The following is a 21,228-nucleotide window of genomic DNA, read 5'->3' as shown; positions in this document are numbered from 1 at the left end:
GGAGTCTGTTACCATTTCTCCATTCTTCTATATATACACTTGCTTTTAGTGCCAACTTCTTATAACCCGGCTATCTCAAAGCAACGTGCATGATTAACTTGGTCTACATTGACTGTTCAAACAGTAAGATTGCCCTCATCAAAGTGAGAAATATCCTGAGAAAGGAAGTGTCCCACATACTAAACCCCTCTGAAATTCTGATTCGGTTTTCAGTAAAAGGTCAGGAGTAGCTCCAGCAAAAAGAAGCCTGTGGTCTCGAAATTAGCCACTGGTGAGGTTTGTTCTCATGCTTGTGTGCAATGTAGAGATTGGAGGTTTACTGCCTTGAAGAGAAACTCCTTTGAAATTAGTGCCAGCAAATTTCACTTGAAACCAAATTAAAATTTAAAGTTAAGCTTGTGTTGCCAGCATCTAATGTTAGAAAGGGAGCTATAATAACTATGTAAAATTTCTCCTCTTAGCAATTTGAATGTTATAATAGTCAAAGGTAGTAGAAAGAAACAGTTTAATTTGGGTAGATATTTCTGGAGTAGGGGCGTCTTTAATGCACGTATTATTATGCTCACATCACAAGTTCTAGGCATATATGAGATTGGAGATAGTGGAATCTGGAGCCAAATACAACCTGCTGAAGGCAAGATCAGTGGAGGTGGAGGGATACTAAATGTTTTGTGTTGAGACCCCTCCTTCGAACTGAGTGTTAAGACATAGGAGAAGAATCAGGCTATTCAGCCCATTATGTCCACTCCACTATTTGATCATGTCTGATATATTTTCTCTCTCAACCCCATTCTCCTGCCTTCTGCCTGTATCCATTGACATCCTTACTAATCAAGAACCTGTCAACCTGTACTTAAAATATTCCCAGTAACTTGGCTTCCACAGCCATGTGTGGCAGTGAATTCCCCAGATTCATCACCCTCTGTCAAAGAGAAATCCCTCCTTATCACTGTTCAAAAGGGATGTCCTTCTACTCTGAGGTTGTGTGCTCTTTGACCCTCTCCATGTACGCTGTATTTAGGCCTTTTAATATTTGGTAGGTTTCAATGAGACCACACCCCAAACCCCCTTCTTCAAACTTCAGCAAGTACAGGTCCAAAGCTTTCAAATGTTCCTCATACATTAACCCTCTCATTCCTGGAATAATTCTTGTAAACCTCTTCTGGACACACTCCAATGTCAGCACATCCTTTCTTAAATATGGAGTCCAAAACTTCCTGCAATAACCTAATGTGGTCTGAGCAATGCCTTATAAAGCCTCATATTACACTCTTGCTTTTATATTCTAGTCCTCTCAAAATGAGTGCTGGCATTGCATTTGCCTTCCTTAACAGTAACAAAGCCTGCAAGTTATCCTTTAGGGAATCCTGCACAAGGACTCTCAAATCCCTTTGCACTTCTGATTTCTGAATTTGCTTCCTGTTTATCCTTCCACCAAAGTGCATGTCCATACATTTCTGTGCACTGTAGGGAATGTCCATTCTCCCAATCTGTCTAAGTCCTTCTGTGAGCGTCCTGCTTCCTCATCTTCCCCTCCCCCAATCTATCTTTGTATCATCTATCATCTGCAAGCTTGGCTATAAAGCCATCAATTCTGTCATCTAGATCTTCAACATATAATGTGAAAAGTAGAGGGCTCAACGCTGGCCCAAGCAGCTAACCAGAGGGGCTTCCTTTATTCCCACTCTGCCTCCTGTCAGTCAGCCAATCTTGTCCATGCTAGTATTGTTCCTGTAATACTTGCTTAGCAGGCACCTTGTCAAATGTTTTGTGACATCAAAATAACAATATCCACTGATTCTCCTTGATCTATCCTGTCTGTTATTTCCTCAAAGAATTTCAACATATTTATTAGGCAAGATTTCCCCTTGAGGAAACCATGCTGACTTCAGCCTATTTTACTGTGTGCCTGCATGTACTCTGAAACCTCATCCTGAATAATAGATTCTAACATCTTGCCCATGAAGATGTCAAGTTAACTGGCCTTTAATTCCTTGTCTTTTGCCTCTGTCCCTTCTTAAAGAGTGGAATCCCATTTACCACTTTTCAGTCCTCTGGAAGCATTTTAGCATTCAGTGATTCTTGAAAGATCACTGCTGATGCCTCCACAATGTCTTCAACTACCTCTTTAAACCTTTCAACTTCCAAATACCTTTTCCTTAGTAACAGCATCTGCACTTACTTCTGCCCCCCAGACTCAAATTTCTAGCATACTGCTAGTGAATTCCCATGTGAAGACTGACACAAAATACTTAATGTTCATTTACCATTTCTTTGTTCCCCTTTACTACCTCTGCAGTGTCATTTTCCAGGGATCCGAAGTCCACTTTTTTTTCACCCTTTGTTAATCTGGACAAAAAAGTCTTGGATACCAACTCTACGATAACTTATATATTATTGGCTAGCTTCCCTTCATATTTCTCTCCTCATTGCTTTTTTTTTTGAATTGCCTTCTGGTGTTTTTTTCTGAAAAGTTTCCCAATCCTCTAACTTCTTACTCTTTTTTTTTCTATATTGTATGCCCTCTCTTGCTTTTACACTGCCCTTGACTTACCTAGTCAGCCATGGTTGCCTCATCCTCCCAAAGAATGCTGCTTCTTTGCTATGAATTGATCCTGCATCTTTCGAATTACTCCCAGAAACTCAAGTCATTGCTGACTACCGTTATCCCTACCAGTGTCTTCATCCAATTATCTTTGGTCAGCTCCTCACTCATCCTTCTGTCATTCCCTTTACTCTACTGTAATACTAATGCAAATAATTTTAAGCTCCTTCTCAAACTGAATTCTATCATATTATGATCCCTGCCTCATACGGGTTCTGTTACTTTAAGCTCCCTAATCAAATCTGGTTCATTGCACAATATTAATTCTAGAATAGCCTTTTGTCTCATGGGCACATCCACAAGCTCCTCTAAAAAGCCATCTTGTAGGCATTCTGTAAATTCCAACTCTTGGGATCCAGCACCAACCTGATTTTCCCAATCAACCTGCATATTGAAATACTCCGTGACTATTGTAACATGGCCCTTTTTACCTGCGTTAAGGTTTTTATAGCTGGGGGGGAGGTGGGGTTGGTAATGGCGACAAGCTCTCGCTACCTATTAAATGCTCCCAATGGTGTGCGCTTCAGGTAGCTTTTGACAACCAAGTCCAGCTCCTGGCCTTCATATGTGGCTTAGCTACTGAGCCTGGATGAACCATTCCTAATAACAGGAGAAGGGCCAAAGGGAGGTTACTGGTGCCTTGAAACCAGTCAGATGGGGCTCATCAGCTGTGGTTGGCAGCTGATCTAGGAGAAGGAAAACTCTGATCTCAAACCTCCACTGCCTTGCTACTGTACCCACTCATGGGGAAGGCTTCGGGAGTAAACCCTGAGGGGAAAAATCCGGAGATGGATTCCCTGAAGCAGTCCTACGTTGAGTTCAACATTGCTGGCAACTCCTGCGACGCTGCTAATAGCAAACTGTATTTGTTTCTGTCGTTCCTTTGGGTTCATAAGATGAGTGGAGAGAGAGAACTTGCTACCTGGGGGACAGCTTGCTCTCCGTGTCGTATTGCCTAGGCTTGTGTATCTAGACAGCTAGGACACAACATCCATGGTTGACCCTGAACGATGGAGGCTTCACTGTAATATGTACCCCACGTCGTGGCTACTGTTCGGAGCCTCTATATAACTCTCATCAGGGTCTTTTTACCCTTGCAGTTTCATAACACAACTCTACTCACAAAGATTCTTCATCTTCTGGTCATATGTCACTTAAAGGGGAGGGGGCTGTCTTGGTAACAAGGGGGGCAGTTGGGGGATTACATATTCACCTTCCACGTTCGCCTCAATGTTTCAATCTTCCTCGTCGCTTTGATTAGCAAACAAAGGAAGGTTTAATTGGCGAAATGGAGTTTAACAATGACTCTCACCCTGTCCCGCTGCCTTGTCACCATGAAGTCCGTGCATGCTGCCACGTCTCCTACAATCCTCTCAGAGACAGCAGTGCACTGGAACACCCAAACGATCTCCAAACTTCCGCATTTGCTCGATGTTTCAATCTCCTTCGTCGCTTTAATTGGCGAACAGTGGAAGCTTTACTCAGCGAAATGGAGTTGAACAGCAGCTCGTGCCCCGTCCTGCAGCTTCCCCGAGCTTGCCCCCTCTGCCTCCTGGAATCCTCTTGGAGACTGCAGAGCACTGGGACATCCAAATGATCTCCAAAGTGCAAATCACAGGCTCCAACAGTTCCTGAGTCACATTGAAGGTAAAAAAGCAAATGTAAAAGACATAAAAGAAGTGAAATGTATGATTTCATGATGTATCTAGATGTTGATTGAAGAAGGGTTGAACACAGGCACTATCTTGTCTATAGCCATATCATGAGAGATCTGGACTGAAGAAGTTGTTTTATTACTGGACCTGGCCTGTGCATTATTGCTGTTCACTACTGTAGCACAGTGTTAGCTAGTAGCACTACTACTGATTCCCACACTCTAATCATGCAGTGTTAGCCCACAGCCCAACCGAGATATCGCTGCCCCACTTTGTGTACTGTCAGGCAGAGAGTTAGGTTTTGCCTGAGCTATGTTGAAGTCATAACTTTCCCCTTTACTGATTGTAGCATTTGATGTTGGACTTAAACAATAGGAGATTTATTGTGGTTGTTAATCCATAACAAAAATGGCAGAAGCAAACCAAACAAAGGATGTGCAGACAGTATAGTGTGGAGTATATGGAAAAACGGATTTATACCAGCACCAAGCAACCAACAGCAGCCAATGTGTCAGTTATGTGAAAAAGATTTTTCAAATGAGGCATTGAAACCGTCTAGGCACCTTGAACATTTGCACTCTGATAAAGCAAACAAGAACTTAACTTATTTGCAGTCACTTCAAGAAAACTTTCTTTCATCGGGGACTTCCGGTCGCGCTCATGGAGTGAAGTCGTGTTCTTGACTCGCTCCATTACCTCTGAGTTTTTCTTCTTATGATCAGCTATATTTTAATTAACCATTAAGGCATCGACTTTTACAATACTTTGAAACAAATTGGGCTCTTCGATAATCGGATGTTTTTAAGGTCTGCTATGTCTAAGAATGGAAAAAACGGGAAGGACGGCAAACCTCCAGGTAGACCGAAAGGTACCGATTTCCCTCCGACTGAACCACCGCTGACTTTGAAAGCTATATCGGAGCTAATTCAAAGGGAAATTTCAACCTCTATTACGGAGCTGATTCGTGAGGAAATTTCAATTAATTTCCAGAAAATTGCCGATTCAATTGAGAAGATACAAATATCTATTAAGGAACATCAGTCGGCTATATCTGATCTTCAAAAATCCACGCAACAAAGTGAGCTCAAGATGGAGAAAATCGAAGAAACAATTAATGTAATGAAGAAGAAACTTGACTTGCTGACCTTTAAAAACTCTGACTTAGAATGCGACGGCAGAATCTTTGAATGATTGGGGTGCGTGAAGCTGTTGAATCTGATAACCCTATGAAGTATTTATCTCAACTTTTAAAAGATGCATTTCCTACTGTATTTCCTGACCAACCACTGTTATTGGATCGTGTCCACAGAGTTCCATCATACTCACTTAGGTCAGATAAACCCCGACATGTCATTTTACATTTTCATTACTTTCAAGACAAGGAGAAACTGTTTCATTTTGTTCGATCTAAAGGTTACATTGATTTTTTGGAATTTAGGTTCCGATTCGTGGAGGATTTCAGTAAACCAATTCGGGATCAACGGGTTCGCAGATCTGTGATGTCGGAACTCTACAAGATGGATTTAAAACCAGCACTGCTTTACCCTGCACGTCTAAGGATTTGTACGTCGGATGGAGCCCTCCATTTTTTTGAATCTCCATCGGATGCCCAGAGTTATCTGGATCAATTTTCACCTTCAACATCTTAATCGTAATTTTTAACAATCTCCGTTGATCGGAGGTTGTGAATTTGTCAGTCTTAATTTTTTTTTTGCCTTATATGGGCAGAAAAGTTTATTTTTGATTAGTTAATATGGTTGCTAAACTTTCTTTCTATCTGTGTCATTCCTTTTTCCCAGGGGATTCTGGGTGGTTATTTCCTCACCGTCATTTTACGTATTTCCTTTGTGGCCTTAAATTTGGTAGTTTTTAAATCTACTTTGTTTTGTAGGTTTTCATAACTAGTTTATGTTAATAATCTCATTTTTTGTTTTGTTTACTCATAGGGTCTGGGGTTTGTTGCGGTTTTTTTAATATTTTCTGGCTTTTACTCTGTTATATTAAGTGTTTTAATTGAGTTACCTTTTTTTATTCTTTTACTGTTTTATAATTAGCTGATCTTTTTTATATTTACACTTTCTAGGAAGCGTATACTGGAAGTCATGGGGGTAGTTTTAGTGCTTGCTTCTTTTGGACTGATCTGCGTTAGATTTAGCCTTGGGGTCATGGGGTGGGGGGTGGTGGGAGGGGCTTCACGTTTTAGTTTCTTTCTTCTTGGGCTATGTACATTATTGAAGTATTGGTTGCGTTCTTCTTCCCGGTATCTCTTATTTGTTCTGTTCCCTTTCCGGGTTCGTGGGTCGAGCCTATCGTCAATCCTTCTTGTTGCGGGTTGACTTTAGGGTTTATGGAGTCTATTATTAATTTTGTCTCCTGGAATACTAATGGTCTTAATCATCCTATTAAAAGGAAAAAAGTTTTTAAAGTGTTCCGGAGACTTAAAGCACAAATTTTATTTTTACAAGAGACCCATGTGCGGAGGGGGGACAGACTACGTTTTTTTAAATTCTGGAAGGGTCAACAGTTTCATTCGAACTCCAATGCTAAAATTCGAGGCGTCTCTATTTTTATAGACTCCTCAGTTACTTTTATACAACATGATACTATTTCTGATCCGAATGGTAGATTTCTATTGGTTAGTGGTCTACTATTTAATAAAAAGGTAGTTTTGGTTAATGTTTATGCTCCTAATGTGGACTGTCCGGAATTTTATAAATCATTAATTCAATCAGTTCCCGAATTTGAATGAGTTTTCATTGATCTGGGGCGGAGATCTTAATACCTGTTTATCTCCAGCTTTGGACCGTTCGGCTCCTCTACGGACCTTACCTAATAAATCTGCAACTTTGATTAATTCATTCCTCTCTGATTCTGGGTCGATGGACATTTGGCGTTTTTTGCATCCTCAGGAAAAAGATTTTTCTTTTTTTTTTCACATGTTCACCATTCCTATTCAAGAATTGATTATTTCTTTATTGACTCTTGTCTTATTTCTTCAGTGATTAAATGTGATTATGACACTATAACCATTTCGGATCATGCTCCACTTAAGCTTTCTATTAAAATTCAGGCCAATACACAAAATAACAGACAATGGCGTTTTAATTCGCTGCTGCTTCAGGACTCGGACTTTGTTAACTTTATGAATGAACAGATTGATCTTTTTTTACAATTAACTATACAGAGGATATTTCTGTGAACATTCTTTGGGATACTTTTAAAGCTTATATTCGTGGTCAGATTATCTCGTATTCTGCTGCTTTGAGGAAAAAGCTGAAGCAGGAAGAGTTGGTAATTGTGGACAAGATTAAGGAAATTGATAAGAAATATGTTATAGCTCCCTCTGAGGAGTTATATAAACAAAGAACTGAACTTCAAATGGAACACAGTTTATTACTTTCGTCCTCGATTGTAAACCAATTGAAGAAAACAAGAAGTGAATTTTATGTACACTGACAAAATTGGCAAACTGTTGGCTAATCAACTGAAGTCTAATTATGCTAAATCTCAAATTAATCAGATTTATAACCAAAATGACCGACTGATGCTTGATCATGCGGGGATTAATCAAACCTTCTGTGATTTTTATTCTTCCTTATATCAATCAGAGTCTCCTCGAGATTCTAAATATATGAATGATTTTTTAAGATAACCTAGACTTCCCTGAGATTTCACAGGATATGTCTTCTGTATTAGATACTCCCATTACCACGGATGAGATTAAGAATGTTATTTCCTCTATGAATTTGGGGAAAGCTCCTGGCCCTGATGGGTTTACCGTAGAATTTTATAAATGTTTCGCACCTTCATTAATCCCTTGGTTCTGTAGGGTTTTTGAGGCTTCATTAAAGCTTGGTAACTTCCCGAATCTTTCAATAGAGCGTCAATCTCTCTAATATTAAAGAAGGATAAAGATCCTGCTCAATGTGCATCTTATAGACCAATATCTTTATTAAATGTTGATTCTAAAGTTTTTTCTAAGTTATTAGCAAATAGATTAGAAAAAGTACTTCCTTTTATTATTTCGGAAGACCAAACGGGTTTTATTAAAGGTCGTTACTCTTTTTATAATATTCGCACACTGTTAAATATTGTTTATACTCTCTCACAAAATGTTCCTGAGTGTGTTATCTCTTTAGATGCTGAGAAAGATTTTGATAGAGTAGAATGGCCTTACTTATTTAAGGTGCTTGAAATGTTTAATTTTAGCTCGAAATTTATATCCTGGATTAAACTGTTATATCATTCTCCTGTGGCCTCGGTCCGTACTAACTCTCTAAGCTCACCTTTTTTCCCTCTTTTTCGAGGTACTCGACAAGGTTGTCCTCTTAGTCCTTTATTATTTGATATTGCATTAGAACCTCTTGCAATTGCCATTCGAGAATCTCCAAATATTACTGGGATAACTCGGGGCTTAAAGTCCCATAAAATATCACTCTATGCTGATGATTTACTTTTATATATTTCTAATCCCCAAAAATCCATTCCTGCTGTTTTAGAGCTATTAGCACAATTTGGTCTTTTTTCAAGTTATAAATTAAATCTTAGTAAGAGTGAACTTTTCCCGATTATTAAACAGCTTCCCTTATATCATAACTTTCCATTTAAATTGATTAATTATTTTTCATATCTTGGGATTAAAATTACTTGTAAATACAAAGATTTATTTAAGATTAACTTTTTACCCTTAATTGACCATATTATTCAACTTTCATCTAAATGGTTTCCTTTATATTTAACTTTGATTGGTCGTATTAATGCAGTTAAGATGTTTTTTTTGCCAAAATTTTTATATGTATTTCAGGCATTACCAATTTTTGTTCCAAAATCTTTTTTTGATAAAGTTGACTCCAAAATTTCTTCATTTATTTGGCAAAATAAAAACTCGAGACTGGGTAAAATACATTTACAGAAAGCTAAGAGAGATGGAGGTTTAGCATTACCTAACTTTAGATTTTATTATTGGGCAATTAATATTTGACATATGAAATTTTGGTTACTTGACCAGGATATACTATCCATTCCTAAATGGGTAGCATTGGAATTACAATCTGTTCAGGGTTATACACTTGGCTCTATTTTAGGTTCCTCTCTTCCTTTTGATTTGAAACGCCTTAAACAGGTATCTAACCCGATAGTTAAATATACCTTACGTATTTGGTTTCAATTCAGAAAATTTTTTGATCTTAACCAATTTGGGCTAGCGATTCCTATTTTAGGTAACATTTTTTCCTCCCTCTTTTACGGATCGTGCTTTTCAAATTTGGAAGACTAAGGGTATTTCACGGTTTTTGGATTTATTTTTAGATAGTTCCCTTATGTCTTTTGAACAATTATCTAATAAATAAAATTTATCAAGAATACATTTTTTAGATATCTACATTAGAAATTTCCTAAGTACTATACTCTCTTCCTTTCCAATGCTTCCTCCTACTTACATTTTAGATACTATAATTAACCTTAATCCATGTCAGAAAGGTGCATCGGCTATGATTTATAATATTATTATGAAACTTAGGAAAGCTCCATTTGATAAGATTAGGGTAGATTGGGAACAGGAATTGGGGTCTATCATTTCCGTGGATGACTGGGGGCAGATTTTACAATTAGTCAATACTACCTCTATCTGTGCTAAACATTCCCTAATTCAATTTAAAGTTGTTCATAGAGCACATATGTCCAAAGATAAATTAGCTCGCTTTTATTCTCATATTAATCCTTTTTGTGATAGATGTCCGGGGCAGATAGCCTCTTTAACTCATATGTTTTGGTCTTGTCCTACTCTGGAAACTTTTTGGAGAGACATTTTTAATATTATCTCAAAGGTATTGAATATAGATATCTCTCCTCACCCTATTACTGCTATCTTTGGACTACCTAAAATTTCCAGTAATCTTTCTCCTTTAGCCCGTAGAATGATTGCATTTCTTACTGTAATGGCGAAAAGATGTATCTTACAACATTGGAAAGAGCCTAATGCTCCAACTACCTTTTTTTGGTTTTCTCAGACGATATTATGCTTGAATTTGGAGAAAATTAGAAGCAATCTTTATGATTCCTCATTTAAATTTGAACAGACCTGAAGATCTTTTATTCAATATTTTCATTTAATGTAATATAGACCCTTCTTGTTTTTTTTACAGTTTTTAATGGAGGTCGGGATTGAGGACGTGATTTTAAGTTTTTTAACTCTGTTTGGTTTCAAGTTAGCCCATTGCTTTGCTTTGCTTTTAGTTAGTTTTTCCTTTTCTCTATTGATATATATATATATATATATATATATATAAATAAATTAGTATACTATTATGTTACCTTGGTACCTTATGTTTAAATTACATTGTATCATTTTTTTTTGTATTAATATCTCCTGTAATTTTATTATATTCTAACAGTGTATTGGTGCCTATATGGCTTACCTTTTTGTATAGTTATTCAATAAAAAGATTTAAAAAGAAAGAAAGAAAGAAAACTAACTTTCAGAAATGGAAAACACTTCAAAACATGTTTGCCAGCACATCGCAATAAAACAGTGATGGTTTGCATGCTTTATACAACATTTCATTGCTCATTCCTAAATCTGGAAAGCCTCATACAATGGCAGAAGAACTAATACTACCAGCAGCAAGGGTGGTTTTGCGCAAGTCACCAGACCAAATAATTAAAGCAATTTCTGCTGAGCAACAGCTCTGTTCAAAGACAATTAGTTGAAATACCTGAGAATGTGGAAGGCACATTGTGCAACATACTTAGAACAACAGAATTTGCTCTGTGGTTGGTTGAGTCAACTTTGCGGGCAACAAATCTTTGCATCTTGGTTATGTTCACTTCGTAAAAGATGAAAGCATGGGTCACATTGTTATTTGCAGGGGTCTAGAAATAGAGTCAAAGGGTGATTGTATATCTTGGGTTACTAAACAATTTTTTAATGAGAAGGACACTCTGCTTATCAACCTTCTTGCTTGTGCAACTGATGGGGCAATGTCCGTGACAGGATGCCACCGTGGGGTTATTGCCTTCTTGAAAAAACTGTGTAATTCACAGACAATATCTTGTTTTTTTTAAAAAAAAACCCAAGTGATTGGCAGCACAAATCATTAAATACTGTTCTCACAGTGGTAAATAAAATCAGGTCCCACGCTCTCAATTCTCAACTAATTTGAGAGCTTTGTATGGAGACTGGTGGGCAGGTTGAATGCTTGCTGTTGCACACAGAAGTCAGATGCTTTGCAAACAGAAACTGCCTGAGATGCTTTTATGCACTTTTTGAAATTCTGATAAAATTCTTTAAAGACTCAAATGTTTTATTCAGTAATCAACTCCAGAATATTAGGCATGGCATTGCTGATTTGTCAGAAATGTATGCAAAGTTTAAAGGAACCAATCTTCAGTTGGAAGGAAATGTGAATTTTATCAAAGTCAAATCAGTCATCGCCACGTTTCTGTATAAGTTAACTCTATTTTTATGTGCAACATTGGCTGTCACGACCTCTTCCAATTTCTGAGCTTCTCTGAGGTTGAAAGGAAAGAAAAAATATCAGATGATGATCAAGTATAGTGTGTCCACCTGGGTGAGCTGCATAAAGACGTAATAGAGAGATATCAGGATCTTCTCTTGATCCAAAGTCCAGATTGGGATATAAATCCATTCCTGAACACTTCTAATGAGAAATTAACAGGAAGGATGGCGGAAGAACTGATCTCACTGCAAAATGACTTTGAGCTGAAGTCATATCAAGACGTTTGAAAGAAATCTCTGAACACTATCCTGCATTGTAGGAAAAGGTCAAGATGTTTTTTTATTGCCTTTCCAACATCATATTTAGCGGAGTGTGTTTTCAGTGCAGTCACCTTATTTCTTTCAAAGCAAGAAAACAGACTGCAAATTACTGAACGTGGGGATCTGGGGTTCCTTCTGAGTGACATTCAGCCTGATGTTGAAAAACAGTTATCACTGCACCAAACCCATCCATTTCATCGAAAGTTATAAGAGCAATGACGTAGTGAATAGTTGGATTACTAATCTACACTCTAAAAATGTTGATGAAAATTGGTTTTGCTATAACTAAAGAAATAATTTTATTTGTAGCTTTAAATGGATTTGAAAATTTTTTTTGCAATTACTGTCATTGCTTTGAATGTGCGGTTCCTATTTTCCTTCACTGTGCATCATAAATCAAAATTCTTTATAGTTCTTATGTAATGGCTAGAAAGGGAGAGGGGTGCCCTGAGGATGTGATCTGGGAGCCAAGGGAGTGGTAACCACTGTTCTACAGTGTTGTCATAATCAAGTACAATTTTATAAATCTTGTTATCAAAGTGAAATTTGGTTTATTCTACAATAGGTTAACCAAACAAGTTCCTATATTTATGAATCTAATACCTTGCGTGAAGGATGGATCATGCATCATCCTACTTTTAACACATTTTAAGCCTTTGGACCAACTTTGCAATGATCCTTTCTCAAATAAGCAACAGTGCTTTTTTGATCAGCCTCAATTGTTAAAGCTTTGAAACCTTCTGTAATGAAATAACTTGCATTTACTATAGCATTGCTTCTCTGAGTCCAGATTAGAAAAGCTGGCTTTGTTTACATGCTTTTGTGATTGTAGGCGTTTCATAGGAAGATCCTCATGTATGACTTGCTGTCACTCTGGGGCTGTAGGTTTTGAGGAGGTTGATGAAGCCAGTGTAGGGTCAGTAAACACTGGTACACATGGGCAGGAGTTGCTGGATGGTTACGTGTGTGGGTAGATTGGGAAGTGGTACTCTCCTTGCACCATTTATGTTGGATTTGAGCGCGCCTGAGTACTTCAATGTCTTCCCTCATTGAAAGGGGACTTCTGAGAGTAGTTCGCCTTTCCCAAAGTTTGCATTCTTAATGTAACAGGTAAATCAGTAGCAGTAAAACAGAATGCTTACTGTACCGCGGATGGAACAGAAGATGACAATGCCATGATCCTTGATAGTCTTGTAACACTAACAAGCTGTCACAGAAATTCAACGGGGTATTGCAGTACAAAAACCATGGCTGCAAACAACACAAACTGTAAGGTCTGTTCTCTCCTAATCATCAATGAACAGGTCAGTAACAGATTAGAGCTTGGACTTTGACCATGCACATTTGCTTACTCAATGTACAAATCTCTAACATCAGTTTACTCATTTCAATAAGGTGCTCTTGTGCAATATTGTGCACAAGTATAGCATACATGTGCAGTAGAGACATCCAGTTGTATCAGCCATTTCTTTTGGTGTTTCCACTGCGGTTGTATTGTCACATTGATTGTCATCCAATCATGAAAAAGTAACTTTTTTTAACCTCCAATATGATATTTGCATTTTCTTGTTATCTTTATATCTATTTTTTATCTCACCAAGTTCAGCCAAAATGTTTGTAATGAAAACAGAAAATGCCCAAAGCACCCAGCAAGCCAGACAGCATCTCTGAAAAGGGAGACCTAGCTTATGTTTTGGGTCAAAGGTTTTTGTCGTTTGCAGTCATGGCTTTTGTCCTGCAATTCTCTGTTGGATTTCTGTGACAGCTTCTTAGTACAGGTTCCCCCGCCATCTGAAGGTAGAGCGTTCCTATGAAACGGTTCGTAAGCAGGAATGTCATAAAGCGAAGAAGCGATTACCATTAATTTATATGGGAAAAATTTGTGAGCGTTCGCAGACCCAAAAATAACCTACCAAATCATGCCAAATAACACACAAAACCTAAAATAACAGTAACTTACAGTAAAATCAGGAATAATATGATAAATACACAGCCTATATAAAGTAGAAATACTTTTCCACAATCAATGCCGGCACTGTTCTCCGTAGCGAAAAGCTCATGCAAGCGCTCTCGGCAGAAACATGGCGCAAGCTCTCTCCAGTAACCTTTAAGCTATGAAGCTGCCAAATCATACCAAATAACACCTAAAAATACACAGCCTATATAAAGTAGAAATAACGTATGTACAGTGTAGTATCACTTATGGCAATCGCCTCTGATCTGAGCTGACATTTACGTGCCAGGCGGCACCTACTTAATTAGCTTGTTTATTTCGGCTTTTTTTCTTAAAGATGTGCTGGGTGCCTCCCGGCTACCGCTGCATTCTTCGCGGATCGGTATTGGTCCGCGGCCCGGGGGTTGGGGTGGGGGGGCACACTGAGGTGTCGCCTGTTTCCATCAGGGCAGGCAGGTCATCTTCTTCTATGACTGCCCGCCTCGATGTCAAAGGTCGAGGTTCGTTGTCTGCTGTGGCTGATGTGGAAGACTTGAAAAACGACAGTATGCTTGATTGCTTAGCCGCGTGCATTTTTTTTAGATCATACAGTTCTTTGTAAGGACTCAAACCATCCTGCAAATATGCCCTAAACCGACGTACCCTTTCAAAATTAAAGTCGTACTTTATCATTGCAGCAAAAATCTCAGGCAGTTGCTTCACGTTCAGTTCCTGGACGACTTCACTTTCGGTCCGTTCGCTACTGCATTCAGTTTCGATTGTTATCCTTTCCTCTTCCAATTGCATCAGCTAGTCATCTGTTAGTTCTTGGTCATGGGATGCCAAAACCTCTTCAACATCATCTTCGTCAACTTCTACAAGCCAAACTCACGTTGTCCTTACTTCGTTCACCATGATCAAAAGGCTTAATTATGTCTAGTTTTACACTAAGTGTAACACCCTTACGAGCGATTTCAGGTTTTTCCAATACCTTAGAACTCATCTTGCTAACGACTGCTCACAGGCACGTGTTTAAGCAATGCCGGCAAAAATGCCCTTCGGAATCCAGGGGAGAGCAGCTGCTCGGGGCGCGCGCTGCCTTTTTTTGTAACAGTGAAAACACCTTCTGTTAGCGAAAATGTGTAACTAATGTAGGTCTTTCATAACAGTGAGGTTTTGTAAGGCAAACGTTCGAAAAGCGGGGGACACCCTGTGTTACAAGACAATCAAGGATCATGGCATCGTCTTCGGTTCCATCCTCTGTACAGTAGGCATTCTATCTTACTGCTTTTGATTGCCTGAATCATTAAGGAGAATGGATCACCATGATGTAAGAGTGAAACCTAACCTTAGATGAACTTCTGTGTTACAAAGGTTCACGTGTGTAAGGTATTTGTCAAATCTTGTTAAATCTTAGTTTTGCACTGAGTTGGGGCATTACTGCTTAAGATGCTGTAGCAATTGAAAATATTTTAACTTCAGGAAGCATTTGGTGATCAGTTTTGTCTTTCCTGCCACTTTTAACTTCTGTCTATTCATCATACTCTGTTACAGGATTCTGCATGGCAAAGTATTGCTACCAGCAATGAATTTACTAAAACAAACTACTTCCAAAAATCTTGATTTACCCCCTTAATCCTGCTATCTGTGCTTAGCAAAATAATCTGTTTTGATCAGCTCACAATATTACTGTTACTGCTTTGGACTGTATTTTAAAGCAAGAGTCCCTAGTGTGTGATTTCAAAATAAACACACTCTTGGGTAAATTATCTAAACACAATGTATCTGGTTTTGTAGTGATTACTACAAAACTACTAAAACTACAAGCAAAACAATCTTTTTTTTATGAATCTGAATTTATAGCCTTAAAAGGAATACAATATCATCCCCAGAAAATGTTAACAAAAGAAGTAGTATTATCACACAAGCTGTTGAACAAATTACAAATTCATCAGAATTTTTTTTGTTACTTTTCTTGCAGTGTCCATTGAATTTGCTGAAGATCCCTTCCACTTCTGCAACACATCCTGCTTCATCCTGTCAGGAGCTGACATCCGTGGCTTTGCTCTTAGTTGAGCTCCTACATGTGATTTGATTCCATACCTCTTCCTGCTGCCTTCTGTTGACTGATCTCTACTCATGTGAAAGATTGTTCCTAGAAGGTAAGTGCCTCTCTTCTATGCCTTCTGTTTCTTTGCTCAGGCTTCCATCTTGTATTTCCAAGTTTCAGCTCAGTTTATTCTATTTAATCCATTTATCTGCAGATACATTACTTGTCTTGCCCTCCTGCCTCCGTGTAATTTCAGTCTTGGCTTCTTTTGTGTAACTTAACTCTTGGCTCCATCACAGATATCAAAGCGTTGGCTTCTCCACCCTCACTATGGCCTCACTTCATTCCCTCTGTGTTGCTTTTTCCTGTTGAAGGTTTTAAAACAGTTTCATCCAATCAATCTTATCTTTCATGTTGCTTCTCTGTCAGTCTCGAGGACTTAAAGCTATTTTGGAGAAAGTTAGCAGGGGATTAAAACAGATGTTGTTCCTAGTGGTTTTAAATTGCACAAAGGTGCAATCAAACTAATCTGAAGCCAGCATTGAACTGGAACGCATCAGGCTTTAGTACTGTGGTTATTTCTTGCAGTGAAGTTATTAAACTTTTTTTTTAAACTTTGGGTATGCTGGAAGGAGGTTTTGTATTTTAATTGAAATATACCTAAGTCTGTCTTTTAAAGTGCTGTCTTAAATGTATTATATATGGTTGAGTTTTGTCTTGCTGTGGGTCAGGAAAAAAAAATGTCCATTTTTTCTTTTTTAAGATTAAATGAAGATCAATCAAGTTTGATATTGTATTACCAAAATGGTTTCAACATTTATGCAAATTTAACAACCATGAAAAATTGCATCAAACAATAGGTTGCTTGAATGTATTTGCTCTGCTTTTCACTTGAGATGTCTTGAAACTGACCTGCATCTCTGGATGACCCTGTAATCCCAGTCTCTGAAGTTAACATCTGAGCATCCTCCAGGAGGTCTAATCCACAAATCGCATCTCGTCCAGATAGTGTACCTGGCCCAGTGCTATAGATCTGTGCGGACCAATTAGCTGGAGTATTCACGGATATATTCAGCGGCCTGCTTCTGTGGTTTGAGATTCTTGAATCTTTTGTATTAGTGTCCAGGAGGATCAGAGTGACCCGCCTCCATCTAACAGTGCTTGTGTTAAATTGTAATGAAGTACGTGAAGAGGTTAGTAATGGTGCAAATCAACTCCTGTTTCAGAGATTACCTGGTTTTGCTTTAATTTGCATTCCACCATAACAGATCAACAACAGATGCGGTTTCTCAGGCTGTTCATCTGGAGAACAGGAACTTGTCCGTCAGGCTGCTGTTCATTGGCTACAGCTCGGCGTTCAACACAACCATCTCATCCAAACTCTTCATGAAGCTCACAGTCTGAGCCTCTGTGCCTTCAGGGAATGAAAGGGTTAACCCTTGAGTGTTTGTCTGTGACCCTGTACTCGCTGGAGTCTGGAAGATGAAGGGGGAGATCACATTGAACCCTACAGAATACTGGAAGGCCTAGATAGAATGAATTGGGGAGGATGTTTGCAACAATGGGAGAGACTAGGAACTGAAGGAAGAGCCATAGCAATATGTCCCTTTAGAACAAAGATGAAGAGGAATTTCTTTAGCCAGAGGGTAGTAAATCTGTGGAATTCATTGCCATAGATACCTGTGGAGGCCAAGTCATTAGGTATATTAAATTGATATGGTCCAATTAAGAACCTAAGACATGGAACCAGAACTAGGCCATTTGGCCCATCTAATTTGCTCCACCTTTCAATCATAGCTGATCCTTTTTTCCCCACCTCAGTCCCACTCCCTGGCCTCTCCCCATAACCTTTGATGCCATGTCCAATCAAGAACCGATCAAGCACTGCCTTAAATACACCCAACGACCTTGTCTCTACAGCTGCCTGTGGTTAATATATTCCACTAATTCACTACCCTCTGGCTAAAGAATTTTTTCTGCATCTCTGTTTTAAATGGACGCCCCTGATGCTGTGCCCTCTTGTCCTAGACTCCCCCACCATGAAAACATCCTTTCCACATCTACTCTGCCTAGGCCTTTCAACATTGAAAAATTTCAATGAGATTCCCCCTCATCCTTCTAAATTCCAGCGAGTACAAACCCAGAGCTATCAAATGTTCCTCATATGATAACCCTTGCATTCCTGGAATTATCTTTGTGAACCTCCTCTGAACCCTCTCCAATACCAGCCCATCTTTTCTTAGATGAGGAGCCCAAAACTGTTGGCAATACTCAAGGTGAGGCCTCACCAGTGCCTCATAAAGCCTCAGCATCACACCCCTGCTCTTGTACTCTAGACCTCTTGAAATGAATGCTAACATTGTATTTTCTTCCGACTCTACCTGCAAGTTAACCTTTAGGGTGTTCTGCACAAGTACTTCCCAAATCCCTTTACATTCAGATTTTTGGATAATCTCCCCGTTTAGAAAATAGTCCGCAACAACAACAACTTGCGTCATTGAAACTAAAGAGCTGTTTGTTGACTTCAAGAAGGGGAAGGAGAGTGACCTTGTGGCAGGCATCAGTGGTGGAGCAAGTCAGCAGCTTTAAATTCCTGGGATTTAACATATCAGATGACCTGTCCTGGGCAAAGACTATAGATGCAGTTCCAAGGGATGTACAGCAGAGTCTTTAATTTCTTGGGGGGTTAAGATAGTTCTGCTTGTCACCAAACATTCTGTGAAATTTCTACAGATGTACTGTAGAAAGTGTCCCGACTGCAGAAATGTTTATAAGCCCAAGGCTTCACAGGCACATCCCTCCCTACCATTAGCAATATCTATAGTAGGTGTGTTTCTTTTCCCAAAAAGGCAACATCCATCACAAAGATCCCCTCCATCTGGGCCAAGCCATCTTCTTGTCACTGCCATCATGCAGGTGGTACAGAAGTCTGAAGTCCCACACCACCAAGTTCAAGAACAGCTACTTCCCTTCAACCATTTTGTTCTTGAACCAACCGGCACAACCCTAATCATTACAGTTTAGCAACACTATGACCAGTTTGGTCACTTTGAACTAATTTTTTTGAGTGCTTTCTTAGAAAAATTATGTGTAGTGTATTTAATTTGTGTTTTCTAGTGAATGCTCAGATACGATGCCATATGCCTGTGATGCTGCTGCAAGTAAATTTCTCATTGCACCTACACATACATGTACTAATGCATATAATAATAAACTCAACTCGGAGGCATTTAGTCTCCTGCTCTAATAGTTCCCATTGTGACTTAAATTTCGTGTGCTGGTTTTCTCTGAATCTCCTTGAAATTTTACCAGTAAATCAGGAATGAAAAGTTTGGAACCCATCTGGCAGCTGGTACAGGGCAGATGTATCAGTGTTATAGTTGCTGAAATTTAGAACTGGGAAAGCAAAACCCATGGAGCAAATAGTTCAACATTAGAATATTGAACTGTAGCTATTACTGGGCCAAGAACAAATCTTGTTTGCCAGAGCTTTACTCAGTTTTCTCTCTATCACAAAGGCCACTTACTATGTGTTATGGAATTTCAGCCACACCTGCCCACCCACTATTGATAGCTCTCTGTGTTTTTGTCACTTCCAGAATCTGCTGTCACATTGTTCTCTTTCATAGTGCTAGTGACAGTGGTTTCTGCCTAGGCCAAGTGATCGTTTCTCATGTGTGACTTTAGATAATAGATATTGTCTATTTAAAATAAGGAGCTGTTGCAACTTTGCATGATCTCCTTGCCAACACCACAATATATTCCATCAGTTTACTGAAAGGCACTTTAAAAGTATCAAAAATAGCTGCAGATGTTGGAAATCTGAAGCAGGAAAAAACAGAAAATGCTGGAACATTCAGCAAGTCAGATAAGTATCTAAGAGTTTCTTAGATGCCCCCTCCCCCATGCATCCGCCTTCACTATCAGCCTGGCAGGGTGTTACATGCACCCAGCACTCCTTTGTGTTAAAGAGAGTTTACACAGTTTGCAGTTAATAGTTCAAAGATAATTGCAGACTTAACACTTTTTTTCCTTTTTTTTGACAGAGAATATATTACATGTTTACATTTGACCATGGCTACATCTGTTGACTAAACAAAAATTCTGTTTGTTTTTATTGGTATGTGGGGAGATAGAGCAAGAGACTGAATGTCCTTCACTAAATTTGATAATGCTTTGTTTTGATTTTGTTGCAGAGAAGGGACATTGTGATTGTTTCTCAATGGTTTCACTGAAGGTGACTTTTGTTTCCTTATCTATGTACATTTGGAAAGACATCTTTGTGTTATTACTCAAAGCCAAATGTTGAATAAAGTTAAATTATACCAAGATATTAATAGATTAAATGAGTGGGAGAATGCCATTGATTTAAATTTTGGCAATTAATGGTATTCACTTTGAAGAGGAACTGCACAGAGTTTTCAGCTCTTTCTTTTTAACTTCAAAGAGGCACTGTGAATTATTTGGCATTCAGAGGATAAACCCTAGTTTATTGCCTCTCCTGAGAGCCTGTACCTTTAAAATGACTATTTTTAAAGAACTGTTCAGGAGTATCAGATTAAATTTTGGCAATTGTACCCACTGAGCTCCAGCTGATGAGCAAAATCTAAATTGGTGGACCCTATCACTAAGTCTTCTGCACTTAGCAATTAATGAAGGGCAGTCGTTAATTTTACATCTGACATTGTATGCTGATGAGGAATATAGGTGAAAAGAAAATCTGAAATTAATTTAAATATTAGCTGCTATCTCTTTGGAGTAAAAGAGGATGAGGGGTGTCTTGATAGAGGAAAATAAGTAACAAGAAGCATAGATGGGGTGGACAAGCCAATGCAATTTTCCCAGTGCAGCAATGGCTACTAGGAGGGGATGTGATTTTAAAGTTATTGGAGGAAGTATGGGGGGGGGGGCGTGGTGGGAGATGTCATGGGTGTTTTACACAGAGCATGGTAAGTGCAAATGAACACACTGCCAAGTACGGTGGTAGAGGCAGATATATTAGGGACATGCTATCTGAGAGGGAAGGGTTAGATTAATCAGGGGTAGGTTAAAACTCGGGCCAAAGGGCCTGTACTGTGCTGTACCATTTTATATTCTGTCATACTGAGTGGTGGAACCAACTCAAGGGGCTTCTTGTCCTACGCTTACTTCTGTGCAAAGATAGCTTACTCTCACATACAAGAGGTGTTTGGGTTTCTTGTATTCAGT

General features: G+C 38.8%; 1 protein-coding gene across 4 annotated transcripts in view; it reads left to right on the top strand.

Moving 5' to 3' along the window:
- The window catches only part of sema4d (sema domain, immunoglobulin domain (Ig), transmembrane domain (TM) and short cytoplasmic domain, (semaphorin) 4D), a 223,374-nt gene that overhangs the window by 81,642 nt on the left and 120,504 nt on the right, over positions 1 to 21,228 (top strand). For 3 of the 4 annotated variants that reach the window (XM_072281678.1, XM_072281671.1, XM_072281672.1), the window contains one exon: positions 15,952 to 16,132. The exons of the other annotated variant lie outside the window; for it this stretch is intronic. The gene's annotated coding sequence lies outside the window, so the exon portion shown is untranslated. The remainder of the gene's footprint in view (positions 1 to 15,951; positions 16,133 to 21,228) is intronic. 4 annotated transcript variants of the gene reach the window in all.

This window comes from Mobula birostris, chromosome 17, assembly GCF_030028105.1.
Source record: "Mobula birostris isolate sMobBir1 chromosome 17, sMobBir1.hap1, whole genome shotgun sequence".
NCBI lineage: Eukaryota > Metazoa > Chordata > Chondrichthyes > Myliobatiformes > Myliobatidae > Mobula > Mobula birostris.
Note: the sequence above shows the minus strand (reverse complement) of the source record. Positions and strands in the feature narration are given on the sequence as shown.